The sequence below is a fragment of the Oryctolagus cuniculus genome, chromosome 9 (assembly GCF_051225735.1).
Source record: "Oryctolagus cuniculus isolate XC-2025 breed Fujian yellow rabbit chromosome 9, ASM5122573v1, whole genome shotgun sequence".
Lineage (NCBI taxonomy): Eukaryota > Metazoa > Chordata > Mammalia > Lagomorpha > Leporidae > Oryctolagus > Oryctolagus cuniculus.
This window is the reverse complement of record NC_142875.1, coordinates 80537273-80556821: the sequence shown is the minus strand read 5'-3', so window position 1 is coordinate 80556821 and position 19549 is coordinate 80537273. Positions and strand designations below refer to the sequence as shown.

Genomic DNA, 19549 nt, shown 5'->3' with positions numbered 1-19549 from the left:
CTTGTTCTCTCTGTCATCAAATGAGAGGACAGGCTTGGAAAATGCTTTTGAAGACTAGTGACTTTAAATATTTTCTAAATTACATTAATTTACTATAATTATCTATAAGTTCCTTTATATCTTACTTCCCCAGAAGAAGTACCTATTTTATTCAACTAAAAGAAGTTGCATTTAAACAAAATATGAAATTTAGGTGCACTTTGCATTTGAAAGAATTTGTATGAACAATTGGAGTATAGTGAAACTAGAAAATAGAGAACTTATGGGGCATTAGAATATCATTTATTTGGTGTTATGAAATGGATATTTATGGAACCCCCAAATTGACATGTTGGAGCCCTGGTGGGATGGTTTTAGGAGTTTCGGTCTGTGGGAATTCATTAGGGTTAGATGAGGTCGTGAGAGTGGACACCCCACAAGGGGATTAGTGCTATGGTAAGGAGAGGAAAAGAGCCCAGAGCTTCCTTCTCTGCCGTGTGAAGCTACAACAGGGCCACAGTCTGACAGCCAGGAACTGAACCTGACAACACATTGACATTGCTCTTCCCAGCCTCCAGATCCATGTCCCATATGCATCTGTTGTTGAGCCACCCAAACTAGGATATGTTGCTGTAGCATCCCAAACTGACTAAGGCATCTGGATATTATTTTCAGGTTCCAGGAGCTTAATATGAAATAAGATATTACTGACACTGCAAATAGTCTTGTAAGGATGGTCTACATTCCTTTCCTATCTGATCACATAGCTACACCCATTATGGTCTCACACTTACAAGAAGGATGTTAGATATTAATGCAACATTAGTTTTTTTTTTTTTTTTTAAAGCTTTTGAGGAGTGAGTATTATGGTGCCACCATACTTAGGATGCCCATATCCCGTTTCAGAGTGCTGGTTTGAGTCCTGGCTACTCTGATCCAGCTTCCTGCTAATGTGCCTGGGAAGCAGCAGATGGCTGAAGTATCTGAGTTCCTACTGGACAGATGGGAGAACCAGATGGAGCTCCTGGCTCCTGGGCTCAGCCTGGCCCAGCACTACCTATAGCAGCCATCTGGGGAGTGAATCAGCAGATGGAAGATCTGTTTCTTCCTCTCTATCACTCTGCTGTTCAAATAGTTAAGTAAACAATTATATTTATTTATTTTTATTTGAAAGAGTTCCAGAGAAAGAGGGGAGAGAGAGAGAGAGAGAGAATCTTCCATCTACTGGTTCACTGCGCAGATCGCTATAACATCTGGGGCTGGGCCAAGCTGAAGCCGGGAGCCAGGAGCTTCATCTGGGTCTCCCGTGTGGATGGCACAGGCCCAAACACTCAGGACATCTTCTGCTTTCCCAGGACATTAGGATGGGGCTGGACCAGAAGAGGAGCAGTAGGGACACAAACTGGGGGCCACATGGGATGCTGGCATCACAGGCGGCAGTTGTACTCACTATACCACAATGCGCTGGTCCCCATTTTTGAATTCTTAAACCATCTCATTGCCCATTTCTCATTTACTACTTCAGAATCAGTAATATAATCAGGTAAATTTCAGCTTTTTGTTGTTCTGCTTTGGTGATATTGAAAGGATTTACAGACCTACAAAATCAGAGCTCTTCAAATAATGTCTCCCATAATTAAACACAATCTTGTGTTTGGCTTGAGTTCTTTACCTCTTTTTATTCTGCATCTGCTGATAAGTAGCTCAGCAGAGTCAGATTCTGTGCAATGATAGTACATTTTTGAAATGCCTTCAGCGTAGGCAAGAACAATCCTTAAAAAAGTGTTATTTCTTTCGGATACTGCTGTTGCCAGCATTGCATTAAAAAATGTGTAAGAAGGGCCAGCATTGTGGCACAGTGGGTTAGGCTGCTGCATGTAACAATAGCACCCCATATCTAGAGTGGCAGTTTGAGTCCTGGCTCCTCTGCTTCAGGTCCAGCTTCCTGCTAATGTACTTGGGAAGGCAGAAGAGGGTAGCCCAAGTACTTGGTTCATCCACCACCCATTGGGAAAGACCAGAATGGATTTCCTGGCTCCTGGCTTTGGCCTGACCCGGCTCTGGCTATTGTAGGCTTCTGGGGAGTGAACCAGTAGCTGGAAAATCTTTCTCTCACTGTCCCTTTCTGTTGCTCTGCCTTTCAAGTAAATAAAAAAAATTTAAAAATAAATAAATCTTTAAAAATGTATAAGAATCTTATCTTTACATTACCTCTTCAACATTTTCCAGTTTCTTTTAGTTCTCTATAAAATTTCATAAACTTGGCAAGTTATTAATCCAAATAATTTCAAGGATACTCCTATTTTGTTCTGGATTTCTAATAGGTATTAGCTTTGTATGACAATGAAATCCTGAAAGTTTGATTTAGATTAAAAAAAAAAAAAAAAGTCCAGCAGGTTTATTCTAAGGTTTAAAACCTTTGCAAAAATCATGAACTTTTTTTTTAACCACAATGATAAATGGGATTTTCTTGAATTGTTTTGTTCTGTTCACATTGTAATTGTTTCCAAATTGAAGATATTCCCCCCCACAACAGACTGTGTAACTCTGATCACTGCTAGAAATACTCTTTTTTTTCCTAACTGCTTTACTTAGGAATGTTTCTTTCCTCCTTTGCATTTCTTCTGTTTTACTTTTTAATGTCTTTCTGAGTGACTTTAGATGTGGATTACAAATTGGATTTCAGAGATTGGTGAGAACATACCTGCCTGAAATCTTTACTGCTCTCTGCCAATGTATCCCATTTAGTGCCATGTACAGCCATTAACAACTTCAGACTGCTCTTCAAGTTTAATCCTTCTAAATTAGTTGCTTTTCAGAACCCTTTACTAACCCTTTCAATCCAAAGATATCATTTAAAAAGTTATACTGCAATGCTTTTTGCACAGCATAGAGAGAATTTACAGCATTAGTCAAGCAATTCCAAAGGTGTCATCATTGAGTAATAACCCCACCCTGGGGCCATTACCACACCACAACGTGACTAGCATGCCTTCATCTCTTTCTACTTCAACCAAAGCTGCAAGTTGAACTGTAACATCTTTTGGCCTTCAGTTGTCTCAGCTAGGCTGAAAGAACCGCTCATCTTTTCAACATGAGCAGGCTGTGAACTCCAAGTTTTCCGTGACACTCATGACTGAGATAATATTTCCATTGCTGTCTGAGGCTGATAGATGAGTTGTATTTCAGTGTTAGTTGGCTCTGAACACCATTTAAATGTTCCCTTTTTTCCTTAAGGGATACAGAGCCAGTGCAATTGTTTCATAGAATGTTATATCAGTGGCAATTTTGGAAGACATAAGATCCAAACTTAGAAAGGCATATCTTCACATTTATTTTAGTTTTTTCCTGATTTTTTTAACTGAAAAATGTTTATCACTTTTATCCATTTTTTTTTTTAGGACCATGCCCTCAAGGAACTCCAAATTTTTGTTTATTCTCCAATCTGGCAGCTTGTACCTCTTTGCCTCTGCCATCCTACTCACTTTTTATCTCTCTGCCTAGAAGGGAGATGTGAAATTTGTTAGGCACATTCTCATATATCCAACGTCTGTTCAACATACAGGCCAACAAAATGATACTTCCTTCATGAGATCTCCTGTGCTCTCCACAAATTCCTTTTTTCTTCTGAAATCATATGAGGGGCCTTGAAAAAGTTCATGGAATGCATAATTTTAGTTCTTTGGTCCTACAAATATTTGGAAGTATGCTCCTGCTGTGCTTCACATTTTGTACACTTATTAATTAGGTATATTCCATAACTGTTCACACTTCTAAACCTCCCCAAATTCTGTGGATCCTGTCTCATTCATCCTTCTGTGCCCTAAAATATCAATTTATAGTTATCAATATCTGCTCACTGAGTAAATGAACACTGTCAAACAATGTGCATTTTATGTGTAAAGAGGTTTATTTACTTAAATTTTCATTAAAAATATTTTATGAATATATATATATACTGTGATAAAAATACCAATGAATGGGAAGTAAAATTATATACCATGCAGAAAATTCACTAACATGATGGTTGGGACCTGAGACGAAAAAGAAAACAATCACAGAAACATTTGTCAAGGGTTTCTTAACAGCCATGCCCTCAGGGGACTTTAAACCTTGCTTATTCTCCGGATCTGGCTGCCCATCCCTCCTTGCCTGTATGTCCTCACTCGCATATTCCTCTTTGTCTAGAAGAGGAATGTCATCATGTTGCAGGAAAACTGCTGAGATGAGTCCAGGTTGGTGTCCTGGTGTTGATGACAATTTATGAGACCAGACCTCACGGTGAGAAGCAAAGAAGCAAAATTTGATTTGGTAGAAAACAGAGAAATTCTGAGCAAATAGAGGGGTTGGTAGAGAGAGACCAAGACACTGAGGTCTCATAGTCTAGGGGTATTTGTGTGTCCTCAACGCATCATCTCCAAATAGCCAGTGTAGTGGTTACATTAGCTATTGTGAAGGCAGGGGCAGTCTTAATGGAACCTTTTTAAACTGCTTCTGTCAAAACCTAAATCTTGTTGTTTCTTGGCAAATACCTGTTACAATGGGCTTCCATCCTGTTTTGTTCCATGTATAAGTGCTGGCAAGGAGCTGTGGAATGGAGTTAGTCTGGCCTGCTTCTAGTCCTAGGCTCCCCCAATCAGGTTTAATAAAAGTGGTTAAGAGGACTACAAATAAATGTGGTAAGATGCCATTAATGGTTTTTTTTTTTTTCACTGATTTTTTTTTAATTAGCTGTTTTGTGGCCTTAGGTCAAATGTTTTGTTTGTTTGTTTGTTTGTTTTTCTTAAGATTTATTTGAAAGGAGGGAGGGAGAGACACAAAGAGAGATCATATATCTGCTGGTTCACTTCCCAAATGGCCACAAAAGCTGGACCTCAGCTGGTGAGAAGCCAGGAGCCAGGAGTTTCTTCCAGGTTTCTCATGTGGGTGCAAGGGTCCAAGTATGTGGGCCATCCTCCACTGCTTTCCCAGGCACATTAGCTGAATCAGAAGTGGAACAGCTGGGACTTGAACCGGCAGCCATATGGGATGCCAGCACTGCAGGTAGCGGCTGTACCTGCTAGGCCACAATGTTGGTCCCATGGTCAACTGTTTAAAAAAATGTTTAAAAATTTCTATAAAATGTATAATATCATTGGTGCCTTGAAATAGAAGGCCACATTGGTAAAACTGAAGGAAAGACAATTTACTATAAATCTGGTGATCTTTGCCTACAACTGTGTTTGATCACTTGGTCCTCCTAACCCAAGAGTGCAGAGGAGAACAACAGTTTCCTGTTCATAGACTTACACAGACCACTCACCACTCACCCAGCCCATGACTCCATCTCCAAACACATCAAAAGATATGTCATGGAAAGGTATAATCATGGCATTATCAGACAACAGCCAAGAACTTGATAGAAAATATCCTAGCTACCCTCCTCTGTCTTTTCTTGTCCTTTAAGCACCTTCCTATTAATTCATCTTTCAGGGTCCAAGGTCAATGTCATCTCCTTGGACTGCTTTCCAAAACCCAGTGAATTACTTTCTGCCTTGTGCTTTTAAAGCACTCGTATCCACACCTGTTAAAGAATTTGTGCCAATAACTATGTGTCCACCTAATTCTCAAGACAATCCAAGACTGAGAGATGATATCTAGTTTTCTGTACAAGTCTAACTTTTGACACGGCTTCTGGCACATTTAAGGATCTGGTATAAGCAAGGAATTTCCCCTGTCATTATAATCAGAGTATTATAATCAGTATATTTTATCATCTTTTAACGTTATTCTCACATTCATTCCTGAGGAAACTGCAAACTAGAGGTGTGAAAGATCACGTGAGCAAGGCATGGTGAATACAACCAGCCTCCCTGCCTCTAGAAATTTGTCAGTATAACCTGAGGGAAGTGAGAAATTTGCCAGTAAATAGAAACTGAAGCAGCTTGAAGTCTTTTAGAGAAATAAGGGGGGGGGGGTGGTGGCTACTGCCTAAACAATCCTTGTTGTGTCCAAATTCCATCCTTCCATAGCTAGTTCTTATTTAATCTAGCTTATACCAGGCCTAATATCACCTCCCCCATTGTATAAGTGCATGAACATTAAATACTTGTGTATTTAGGTCTCAGCATTCATTTCTCCTCAGTTATCTAGTTTGATGATTCAGTAATTTCTCATTCCTCTGCTTCTTAAGCAAGCCAAGACACAGCCTTCTAATAGTCCCACAATGCAATTCTTGTAGTTTTCTGCACTCAATAGCTTTTACCCAACTCTTTAAGCTTCACTTGGTCAACATTTTAAATACACATTGCTGAAGCAGAATGCTCTGACACTGATATCTACACCCATCTCTAGTATTCTTTGCTCCAAGAAATAAACACAAAGGCCCAATTTTTCATAAAATTTATAATATTCTGATAAGAATAACAAACATGAATAAAAATGACAAAGGCTGAATTTTACTGGGAGAGAACAGCGAAGAATCTCATCTTTGTGATAACAAATAACATTGACCTAGGGAAAATTAGATCTTCGTAAAACTAATAAGCACAATATAGAGCTGACAGTCTGCACAAGATATAATCTGCTGCAGACTACAAACTGACTGAAGAATTGAAGCTGGGTAATATTTACATAATAATAAATTGAATTTCATAGAATTAATTACCAAAAGCACACATTTATAATGGTTGAAACGTAGATGATAGTTCTCACCTATATTTAATAAAGCAAAATGGAGAAAAATTGTTCCATGAATCAAATGTTCATCTAGTTTATACATACAAGTGATAGCAATGGAATATTTCAGAAATCAAGTAAATAAAAAGAGAAAATGGTTCAACTGCATTGAATAGAGAATTAATCTAGTAGTTAAGTTAGTTTAATGAAATTTACTCGGGGAGATCCAGGATGGCTAAATAGGGTACAGCTCCATAATTGAGCTGCTGTAGGCTATGAAAAGAACTAAGGAAGGACTACATTTCTAGGGGTCTGACTGATGGAAATTTACAGCGAAGACGTTAAAAAACAAAAACAAACAACAACTGTTGGGCATTGCCTAAAATCTCCATTACAATATGGCGCCTGTCAGATGTTTGAGGGGCATGTCTGCGGCTGCTGTGGTTAAACTACATGAGATCAGACCTCTGGCAGGGATAGGTCGCTTTAGTTCTGGACATGTGGACAATGCGTGGTCCCTATACTTCACCTAAGGTGCCCCTGTGCGTGATCCACAGGTGCCTGCATGACCTTTTCGCTGATTGGCTCCCCTACTGCGCATGTCCTTTGTAAGCTTTATAAGCCTGTACGCTTCCTCAATAAAGCAGTTCCTGCTTCAACAGAACTCATGGGTGCTTGTGGTGTGTTCATCACCCGTCAACCTTACCCTTCCCATTCACCTTGTTGGGGAGTGCCTGTACTGGCCCCTGCTGGTCAGGGGCCAGCCTCGGGCTTGAGACTCCAACAAACAACAAAAAACAAAAAACAAAGACCCCGTAGGACAAGAGGAGGGAAGACGGTCACAACTGCAGCCAGCTGCCGGCTCTGAGCCGCCCTCATACCATGCCAAGGTAGCAAGAAATCACCACGTACCCCACCGCTTGCAGTTTTAGCTGAGAGGGAATTCCACAGTCACTCATTTTTTTACTTCAGCCTAGAGGGCTAACTGGGTTCTGAGCAGCTGCCTGGCCTGGTGCAGGGTAGCCAACTTGCTTCCTTCCCCTCCCCAATTCCACAGAGTGTCATACTCTGCTCCTACCAGCATCACTGAGTCATAGCAACATGCGGAGCAAAGGACAGAATCCCCTGCATCCTGCAACTGTGGGAGTTTCTGGGCATTAGCCACAGAGTTATGCTCATGCACTCTGCATGGGTAAGGGAGATTCACCTTAAATTCTGGGGGTTAGCACTAGAAGCAGCCCATACAAAATCTGCTCCCACCCTAGGAGATCTGAGTAATGACCCAGCTATACCCTGCAACACCAGGACTGTAACAATTCATTCTAAATTTCTCAGTGCCACAGGAATCCACCAGTGGAATAGGGAAGAACCTACCTGCATTCCACCTCTCTGAACTGATACCCTCCAGAGTAAAATCTCCTGTATACCTGGTAGTCACCTTGTAGGACTATAATAGGTTCCAGTTCACATCCTGCAATCCTAGGATTAGGTCTGTTGGTATTATAAGCCACAGCACCAGTTGAACTCTCCTAGCAGGACCTGAGGAAGGGTCCATCCATAAGCTACATCAATTGGTGCCACAAGCCCTGGCAACACTCAGGCTTGCCAGTAGGACAAGGAAGCAGCCCCCCCATGTACCCTCAGCACCAAGAACAAGGCCTTGGTTATCACATTCACCAGGGAGAGTGACACTGAACTCTCTGTGGACCAAAGATATATATCCAAGGAGACCCTTATTCATCTCAAAGCCATACTTCTATCCCTATGAACTGCAGCAGACTAGTCCACTGTGTCATTTATACACAGCTGACATTGATTAAGACGAAATCAGAGAGTACATTCCTGGGATCACCTAGAACCAAAGCCAAAGCAGCAAGCCAAGTGACACCCTGCATTCCAGCTAAACAATAGACTCTTTCACAATAAAACTACTCTAGAAGGAAGAAGAGACAAACATACTAGATGGGCAGATGTCAACATAGAGACAAAGGAGACACGAAGAAACAAGGTAGTGTGATACCTCCAAAAGTACACAATACTCGAGAATTAGATCCTGAACTAAAGGAAATCTGTGAAATGATACAGAATTCAAAATAATGATTGTAAGGAAACTCAATGAGATGCAAGAGAATACAGATAGATTTTAAAAAGGAGGAAATCAATGAGTGACATGAATGGAAATACTACTAAGGAGATAGAACTCTTTAAGAAGAACCAAATAGAAATTGTGGAAATGAATCTGTAATCAGTAAAATAAAATATATAATTCAGAGGTTTAATAACAGAAGAGACCAAATGGAAGAAAGAATTTCTGATCTTGAGGACAAGGATTTTTAAATAGCCTAAACATAAAAAATAAGGGGAAAAGAATTAAAAAGAATGAAGGAAGTCTACAAAAAATAAGGGGTAGCATTAAACAATCAAATATTCATATTATAGGCATTCATGAATGAGAAGAAAAAGGGGCAATGAGAACCTGTTAAATGAAGTAATAGTTGAAAATTTCCCACATCTTGAAAGAAATGGACATTAGGAAGCTCAAAAGACTCCAAGCAGATTCAACCAAAAAGGTCTTCTCCAAAGCATATCATCATCAAATTGTCAAAGGTTAAAGACCAGGAGAGAATCCTAAAGATGGTGAGAGAAAAGTGTCAATTATATATAAAGGAACACCAACTAGATTAACATCAGACTTCTCAGCAGAAACCCTATAGGCAAAAATAGAGTGGGATGATATATTCAAATATTAAAAGAGAAAACTTACAAACAAGAATATTAAATCCAGTGAAGCTATCTTTTAAAAATGAAGAAGAAATATGGCATTTTCCAGGTAAGCAAAAACAGAAAATTCACCACCACCAGGCCAGCCTTACAAGAAATTCTGAAGGATGTCCTGCATTAGAAGTAAACATAATGAAAACATTCAACATCACCAAGTCCACTAACAGAACAGGTAGAATCATTATCCAATCAACAAAATGACAGGTCTTAGTTCTTATCTATCACTACTAACTTTGAAAGTAAATGAGTTTAACTCAATCAAAAGACTGAGTTTGGCTGAATGGATAAGAAAACAGGACCCTACTATATGCTGCCTACAAGAAACTCACTTTACAAAGATACACACAGATTGAATGCAAAGGGTTGAAAAATGATATACCAAGCAAATGGAAACAAACAGCAGGCGTAGTTATCCTGGTATCTGATAAAACGGACTTTAATTTGAAAACTATAAAAACAGATAAAGAAGGACATTATATTTTGACAAAAGTTTAAATTCAACAATAACAATAACAATTCAACATAACAATCATAACTATATATATACCCAACACAAGACCACCTAGGTATATTCAGAAACTACTATTAGACCTAAAGGGAGAGATTGACTCCAATACAGTAATAGTGGGTGACTTCAACACCCTACTGTCATTGATGGACAAATTATTCAGACCAAAAAAAAAAAATCAATAAAGATACAACAGAGTTGAAGCATACTGTCGAGTGAATGGTCCTAAAAGACATTCACAGGCATTTCATTCATAGAATATCGAATAGAATATAGAATATTTTCTAAGATAAACTACATATTAGACCATAAATCAAGTCTCAATTTTTTTTTAAGGATTTATTTATTTGAAAGAGTTACAGAGAGAGACATAGGACTTTCATCTGCTGATTCACTCCACAAATGGCCACAGCTGGGTCAATCTGAAGCCAGGTTCTTCTTCTGGGTCTCCTACACAAGTGCAGGGGCCAAGCACTTGGGCCATCTTTACTGCTTTTCCAGGTCATAGCAGAGAGCTGGATCAGAAGAAGGACAGCTGGGACTAGAACCCAAGCCCATATGGGATGCTGGCACTAGAGGTGGCATCTTTACCTACTACACCACAGCACCAGCCCCCTGCAAATCATAAAAGACTGAAATCATCATGTATCTTCTTGGAACATAAAGGAATAAAACTATAAATCAACAATAAAGAACAATAGAACACTCAGAAATACTTGGAAATTAAACAACATGCAACTGAATGAGTAATGGATCATTGAAGAAATTGAAAAGGAAATCAAAAACTTTCATGAACTAAATGAAAAAGCACAACATATCAAAACATGTGTGGTACAGCAAATGCAATACTAAGAGGAAGTTTATAGCATTAAGTGGTTACATTAAAAAAGAAAGAAATATCTCAAATTAAGATCTAATGGTGCATCTTGAAGACTTAGAAAAACAAGAGAAAATCAAACCCCAAATCAGCAGGAAGTGAGAAATAAGGATCAGAGCAGAGGTGAAGTTGAAACTTAAAAAAAAAAAAAAAAAAAAAAAAGTTGCCTTTTTTAAGAAGATAAACAAAATCGATAAACTTTAGTCAGATTAACAAAGAAAAAACAAAAAACACCAAAAAAATGAGATGAGAAATGAGACATTGTAACTGAAACCACTGAAATGAAAAGGTTTATAGTTTATAAGGAACTATTATGAGGAACTATTTACTAATGAGCTCGAAAACCTCAAAAAAGTGGATAAACTCCTAGATTCATATAACCACCAAGATTAAATCAATAAGATATAATCTAAACAGACCCATAACAAGCAATGGGACTGAAACAGTAATCAAAATTCTTCCATTAAGGAAAGTCTAGGACCTGATGGCTTTACTACTGAATTCTACAAAACATTCAAAGAGGAAGTAATTCCAATACTCTTCAAACTATTCCAAAATATTTAACAGGATGGAATCTGCCAAACTCTTTTTATTAGGCCAGCATGACTTTGATCCCAGAACCAAACAAAAACACGACACAAAAAATACAGACCTATATCATTAATGAACATAGATGCAAAGATTCAACAAAATACTAGCAAATCAAATCCAAAACCAAATCAAAAAGATGATGCATCATGATTAAGTGGGATTTACCCCAGAAATGCAAGGGTGGTTTAAGATTTGCAAATCAATAAAAGTCATAAATCACATCAATAGAGTAAGACCAGAAACCATATGGTCATCTCAATAGATGCAAAGAAAGCATTTGATAAGCTTCAACACTCCTTCATGATAAAAACCCTTCACAAATTAGGTATAGGAAGAACATTCCTCAAAATCATAAAAAGACTATATATCAAACACCAACAGTCAATATCATATTGAATGGGGAAAAACCAAAAGGATTTCCCCCAAGATCTGAAGAAGACAAGGATGTCCACCTTCATCACTCTTATTCAGTATAGTAGTTTTAGCAAGAGAATTAGGGAGGAGAAATAAAGGTCATCAAACTGAGAAAGAGGAAGTCAAATTATCCATGTTTGCAGATGACATGATGTTGTACATAGGAAAACCTAAACATTCCACCAAAAAGCTGTTAAAATTGGTAAACCAATTCAGTAAAGCTGCAGGTTACAAAATAAACATATACGAAACAGTTTTTTATATGCTAATGATGAACTCACAGGAAAAGAACTCAAGAAAGAAATCTCATTCCCAAGAGCCCCAAGAATAAATATTTAGGGATACATTTAACCAAAGAACTGAAAGATCTCTGCAATGAAAATTATCAAACATTGATGAGGGGGCTGAAGCTGTGGCATAGCAGGCTAAGCCTCCTTCCACAGCACCAGTATCTCATATGGGTGCCAGTTCATGTCCTGGCTGTTCCTCTTCCAATCCAGCTCCCTAATAATAGCCTGGGAAAGCAGTGGAAGATGGCCCAAGGGCTTGGGCCCCTGTACCCATGTGGGAGACCCAGAAAAAACTCCTGGCTCCTGGCTTTGGATCAGCTCAGCTCTGGCTATTGCGGCCACTTGAGGAGTGAACCAGTTAATGGAAGTCTTTCTCTCTCTCTCTCCCTCTGTCTGTAACTATACCTCTTAAATAAATAAATAGCACTGATGAAAGAAATCAAGGACACAAAAAAATGGAAATATTCCTTGCTCACAGATCTGAAAAATCAATATTATTAAAATGTCTATACTACCTAAAGCAGTTTACAGATTCATTGCAATACCTATCAAAATACCAATGGCATTTTTACAGAGTTAGAAAAGACAATCCTAAAATTCACATGGAATCACAAAGACCCTGAATAGCCAAAGACCAAGAAAAACCAAGCTGGAGGTATCCCAATACCTAATTTCAAAGCATAATGTATAGTACTTAAAACAGCTTGGTAGTGGCATAAAAAGTGATTCAGAGATCAGTGGAATAGAATAGAGAGCCCAGAAGTTAATCCACACACATACAGCTAACTGATTTTTGACCAGAGCTCACACTATACAGCAGAGTAAGGATAGTTTCTTCAACATATGGTGCTGGAAAATCTGAATGTATATATGCAGAAGAATGAAATTATATCCATACCCCTCACCACGTACAAAAATCAACTCAAGACAGATCAAAGATCTAAACTGAAGACTTGATACTATGAAGTTGCTGGAAGAAGATGTAGGGGAAACACACCAAGTCCTTGGTATAGGAGATGACTTCTTGGACAAGACTCCCAGAGCACAGGCAACAAAAGCAAAACTACACAAATGGGACAATATCAAACTCAGAAGCTTTTGCACAGCAAAGCAAACAGTCAGAGTGGAGAAACATCCAACAGAAAGGGAAATAATATTTGCAAGCCACCTGACAAAGGATTAATATCACAAATAGATTAGTAACTTAAACTCAACAAAAAAACCAATCAATTCAGTTGATAAATGGGCAAAGGACTTCAATATACAGTTTGTTTTTTTTTTTTTTTTTTGACAGGCAGAGTGGACAGTGAGAAAGACAGAGAGAAAGGTCTTCCTTTTCCTTTGGTATACTCCCCAATGGCCGCTGCGGCCAGCGCACTGTGGCTGGTCACCGCACTGATCCGAAGCCAGGAGCCAGGTGCTTCTCCTGGCCTCCCATGTGGGTGCAAGGCCCAAGGAGTTGGGCCATCCTCCACTGCACTCCTGGGCCACAGCAGAGAGCTGGACTGGAAGAGGAGCAACCAGGACAGAATCCGGCGCCCTGACCGGGACTAGAACCCAGGGTGCCAGCACCGTAGGTGGAGGATTAGCCTATTGAGCCACAGCGCCAGCCATTATACAGTTCTTAAAAGAGGAAATATTAAGGACCAACAAATACATGAAAAAATGCTCAACATTACTAGCTATTGGGGAAATGCAAGTCAAAACCACAATTAGGTAACATCTCACTCCTGTCAGAATGGCTAAAATCCAAATACCAAAGAGTAACAAACACTGGACAGAATAGGGACAAAGGCGACAATTACAAACTGTTGGTAGAAATGTAAATTAGTGCAGTCACTGTGGAAAATAGTGTGGAGATTTTTTAAAAAACTAGAAATAGATTTACCATATGATCCACTACTGGGTATATACCCAAAAGATTTGAACACAGTGTACCAAAAAGATACCTGCACCACTGTCCACAACAGCCAAAATTTGGAACCAAGCAAGGTGTCCATAATCACATGAATGGATAAAGAAAATGTAGTATATACACAAAATGGAATATTCTTCAGTTATAAAAAAAGGAAGACATTCTACCATTTGCAGCAAAAAGGATGCAACTGGAGTACATTGTGTTGAGTGAAATAAGCAAGACCTAGAAAGACAAATAATGCATGTTCTCATATGTGGGAACTAAAATTTGAAAAAGAACCAAAAAGAGGAAATGTCTGTGTGTATTAGTATTGCTACAAATATAGTTTTGTAAAACTGTGTTTTATAACTTTGTCAAACTAATGGTTAGAATTATTATTGGGGCTGGCGCTATGGGCACCAGGTTGGTCCTCTGCCTGTGGTGCTGGCATCCCTCATGGGTGCCAGGTTCTGGTCCCAGTTGCTCCTCTCCCAGTCTGGCTCTCTGCTGTGACCCGGGAGGGCAGTAGAGGATGGCCCAAGTGCTTGGGCCCCTGCACCCACATGGGAGACCTGGAGGAAGTGCCTGGCTCCTGGCTTCGGATAGGCACAGCTCAGGCTGAGGCAGCCATTTGGAGGGTGAACCAATGGAAGGAAGACCTTTCTCTCTGTTTCTCTCTCTGTCCAACTCTATCAAAATAAAAATTTGGCTGGCGCTGCCGCTCACTAGGATAATCCTCTGCCTGCGGCTCTGGCAACCTGGGTTCTAGCCCCAGTTGGGGCGCCAGATTCTGTCCCGGTTGCTCCTCTTCCAGTCCAGCTCTCTGCTGTGGCCCAGGGGAGGGGGCAGTGGAGGATGGCCCAAGTGGTTGGGCCCCTGCACCCACATCGGAGACCAGGAAGAAGCACCTGGCTCCTGGCTTCAGATTGGCACAGCTCTGGCCGTGGCAGCCATTTGGGTGGTGAACCAATGGAAGGAAAACCTTTCTCTCTGTCTCTCTCTCTCACTGTCTAACTCTGCCTGTCAAAAAAAAATAAATAAATAAATTTTAAAGACAATTATTATACTACTTCTTTATAACTATAGTTATATGTGTATATAACTAACTATATAGTTACATCTACTGTGTTATAGTTACACTAATATTTTAATGATCTGTGATTACTTTAAAATCTACTCTATATAGGTGAAATGATAATTTTTCCATTCAATTACTGTATATATCCATTGTCTATATTTTCACTAAAATAGGGTCTTTTTGCTTTTTACTTGTTAAACTTATTTGGTGAAGTATTAAGCCTTTTTACTGTAATGTAATTTTAAAATAGGTTATCTCCAAAACCAAAAAAAGGAGGGGGTGGGGGGAGAAGGAAAGAGGCGGGAAAGCAGAGAGGACGGAGGGAGGGTGAAAGGGAATATCATTATTTTCTTAAAATTGTATCTATAAGTTGCATTGAATCTGTTATAAACCAATTAAAATTAAAATTAAAAAATTAAAGCATTCACTCTGGGATATACTGTTTCAGAAAAAATTCACGTGTATTATTATTTACCCACTTGTAATTATAAATATGGCATCAAAACATCTGCATGTTAAAATAGCTGGATTGGCTCTCAGTTCTTTCCCGAGATGCCCACTTGATCTGTCAGGTGTCCTTTTATTCATTAAAGTTTGCTTCAATATTCACTTGCAAAAAATAGATAAAGAACTTGGTCAGAATACTCTGTGCAAACTTCATGCCAGAAGCTTCCTCTATAGATGCACACACATACACACATTTACAGTAGTATGTATATGGTATATGTAATAGTATAATAGTGTATATATACCATATGGTGTACAGTTTAAGTGAATAGTTAATATATTTTAAAGCATAAAGTGTTAGGGAGAAAATAACCCAAAAACTAATTTTTTTACTAAACAAACATTATTCATGAAGAGTAGATCCTCCTCATTCTGCAACATGAACTTTTTTACCACAATGTGCATTTCTCTGGGGGCTCCTGCTGTCTTGCTCTGGTAATTAGAGTAAATCAAGATAAAGGCAAAGAGAATGCATTTTGATTTGTGGAGAGGGTAGCAAATAGGTATGGAAAACCTGGGGTCAACTTCAGAAATTGCAGTGATGGTTGGGGACTCTAACATGATAGCAAAGCAGATGAAAACATTATCTTGCTCACTGGGGCCAAATGTTTAAATTACTGAATGATGCTTAACACTCGCCTGTGGTAATTATTTGTTAACCAAATCCTGGAAAGGAGAGCTCTGAAACATGTCTTAAATATGTTTGTTTAAAAGATATCAAACATTTAAGAGAAATAATGCATTTCCAGAAGTAAGTTATCACCTGAATTTCATTTGTGATCTAATGAAGCTTTATTGTCATGAAGTTCTCTGCCATAGGCGCTAAGTAAGCAAGAAGCAGTCTCTTGGGTTTTTGGTTACATCAGAAAACCTAGGATAAATGAAGGGATTAAACAGTGAACACACTAATTGTACAAAAATGTCTATTCAGTATATTTAGAAAACATTCTCATAACTTATAAAACTTACATTTGACTTTTCAAGGAGTCTTCAAAAAGTTCATGGAAATATGTATTATGAAAAATATGCATGAATTTCAAGATTTTTGCAATCATATATAATTATCTTTTAATTCCATTTTCCACAAACTTTGAGTATTTGTCCATGGGAGGTTTGCTAATCTACATTTCAGAAATATTAACTATAAGTGTGTGTATATGTGCATAAAATCAAATTCAGTGTAGACAGAATAATACCCTTGAGGTTTAATTTTGTATAGAATTATTTTAATGTTATATCAAGTCATGGAATTGAGTTTTCCTGCAGATATGCTTTGTATTTTTATCTACCAATACAATCACCCTTCTTAGAAGAAATTGGCTTCACATCACGACAGTGTAAAGGAAGAGGGCAGAAACAGCAAAAATGCAAGGTACGGTTAGCATTAATTCTGGAAAATGTACTAACTGAAGGTGGGAAGACTATTAATTTGTACTTGAGAGTACTTAAAAATGTTCATGAAAATGAAATTGAAATATATACTTACATTGGTGCTAATATTTTTAAATTCATTCAAGAGGCAATGTCATCAAAATCTTATGGAAATGCATATGATAAAAAAATGTGCATGAACTTTTTGTTCTCACACACACTATTAAATGACTACTCTAAACATATCAATAATCTTACACCTATTTACATTGCAATGATGTTTTTCTTTATCAAAAAGTAAGGACAATGTGAATTTCAGCTGTACTTTTCACTTTCACCTCACTGGTAAAAGTGCAAAATGCTCAGATGCTTTAAAAGGCATTGTTAAGGGCCAGCGCCGTGGCTCACTAGGCTAATGCTCTGCCTTGCGGCGCCAGCACACCGGGTTCTAGTCCCGGTCGGGGCGCCGGATTCTGTCCCGGTTGCCCCTCTTCCAGGCCAGCTCTCTGCTGTGGCCCGGGAGTGCAGTGGAGGATGGCCCAAGTCCTTGGGTCCTGCACCCCATGGGAGACCAGGATAAGTACCTGGCTCCTGCCTTCGGATCAGCGCAGTGCGCCGACCGCAGTGCGCTGGCCGTGGCGGCCATTGGAGGGTGAACCAACGGCAAAAGGAAGACCTTTCTATCTGTCTTTCTCTCTCACTGTCCACTCTGCCTGTCAAAAAAAAAAAAAAAAAGGCATTGGTAATACTGAATACGAGCTGTAAAAATATGTCTATGTTGGGGCCATGATTGTGCTACAACAGGTTAACCTGCAGCCTGAGATGCCAGAACCCTGTGTGAGCACAGGATGAGTCCTGGCTGCTCCAATTCTCATCCAGTTTCCTGTTAGTATGCCTGAGAAAGCAATGGAAGATGGCCCAAGTGCTTGGGACCCTGCCACCCACATGGGAGACCCAGAAAAGTTCCTGGCTACTGGCTTCAGCATGGCTGAGCCCTGGCCGTTGTGGCCATTTGGGGAGTGAACCAGTGGATGGACGATCTTTCTATGTCACTCTGCCGTTCAAATAAATAAATAAATCTTAAAAAAAAAAAAGAAATGACATCTCCAGGAAGCCTTTCCTGAACACCTTGCTTGGCCTAAATACTCTTTCTCACATAAACTATTTGTTGAGAGAGTCCATGTTCAAGTGTGGGCGGGATTTTAAAAGAACTTTAAGACTTTGATACTCTTATATATGAATTATAGATTGAAGCTCAAGGTAAAATGTATTAAATGAGAAAGCAAACCCAGAAAACCTCCACATATAGAGGTAATCTTGATCAGAGAAAAAGAGGTTAAAAAGAAAAAAAAAAAACCTGTATCAGTTCAGAAGTGATGATTACACTAGTATGTCATTATGAATTTATATTATAATAAACTTTTTCATTTACTTCTGAATTACAACATATAGCCTAGATTATACAGAGGACTTTTTTGTACTGTGTTTATGTTGGTTATGATGAAATGGCAACAGAGCAAATTATTAAAATTTCAGACAGAAATATTAATTTTCACTTAAATTATCTTACAGATAAAATTAAGAAGTTATGCTTATTTGTAATAAAATACTTACAATCCAAATAAGATAGGCACGTGGCTATATTCTAAGCACATAAGTTTAAAATATTATCATTTGATTTGCTTGAAGCCAGGCCTCCCCCTGGTACTGTGTACCCATGAAGACATATATGAGAGACATTTTGACAGGAAGTCAGATCCCTAAAATCTAGCTTCCCTTTCTCCTGTGCAAGCTAGAAAAAACAAGTCCCCAGATTGTCTAGCATTTGGATGGCAATACTATTGGTGCTGTGGATATAAATCAGCAAAACATGGACCTGGTGTTGTGGTGCCTCAGCTTAAGCCATAGCTTGCGATGCCAGCATCCTATATCGAGCACCTGTGTGAGTTCCAGCTGCTCAGCTTCTGATCCAAAACCCTCCCAATGGGCCTGGAAAGGCCAGCAGAAGATGGCCCAGCACTCGGGCTCCTGCCACACCTGTGGGAGACCAGAATAGAGTTCTTGGCTCCTGGCTTTTGCCAGACCCATATCTGGCTATTATGGTCATTTGGGGAGTGAATCATCAGATAGATCTGTCCCTTCCTCTCTCTCCATTGCTCTGCCATTCAAATACATGTATACATATACACACACATAAATAAACAAATCTTTTAAAGTAAAACTTTGGAACATTTCAAGATCTTCAAGTAAAACTTTATATTTGGTGCCAGTGCCTTGGTATAGCAGGTAATACTAACGTTTGTGATGACAGCATCCCCTTGGGCTCCAGTTCCTGTTCTGGCTGCTCCACTTCTAATCCAGCTCCCTGCTAATGGACTGAGAAAGCAGCAGCAGATGGTCCAAGTGCTTGGGCCCCTGCACCCAGGTGGGAGACCCAGAAGAAGCTCCTGCTCCTGGCTTTGGATCTGCCCCACCCCAACCATTGTGGCAGTGAACCAGTGGATGGCAGATTCTCTCTTTCTCTCTCTCTTTCAAATAATTTTTTTTTAAAGTTTATAAACTACAAATTTAAAGCATAAAATGCACTCTATTGTATAAA

General features: G+C 39.1%; 1 protein-coding gene across 9 annotated transcripts in view; it reads right to left on the bottom strand.

Annotated features, from left to right (window-relative positions):
* The window catches only part of STARD13 (StAR related lipid transfer domain containing 13), a 585508-nt gene that overhangs the window by 463123 nt on the left and 102836 nt on the right, over positions 1-19549 (bottom strand). For 3 of the 9 annotated variants that reach the window (XM_089304231.1, XM_051831808.3, XM_089304230.1), the window contains exon 2: positions 16343-16450. The exons of 5 other annotated variants lie outside the window; for them this stretch is intronic. The gene's annotated coding sequence lies outside the window, so the exon portion shown is untranslated. Of the gene's footprint in view, positions 1-16342; positions 16451-18826; positions 18988-19549 lie in introns of those variants that run through there. One more of the 9 variants, XM_089304228.1, reaches the window with a different exon arrangement.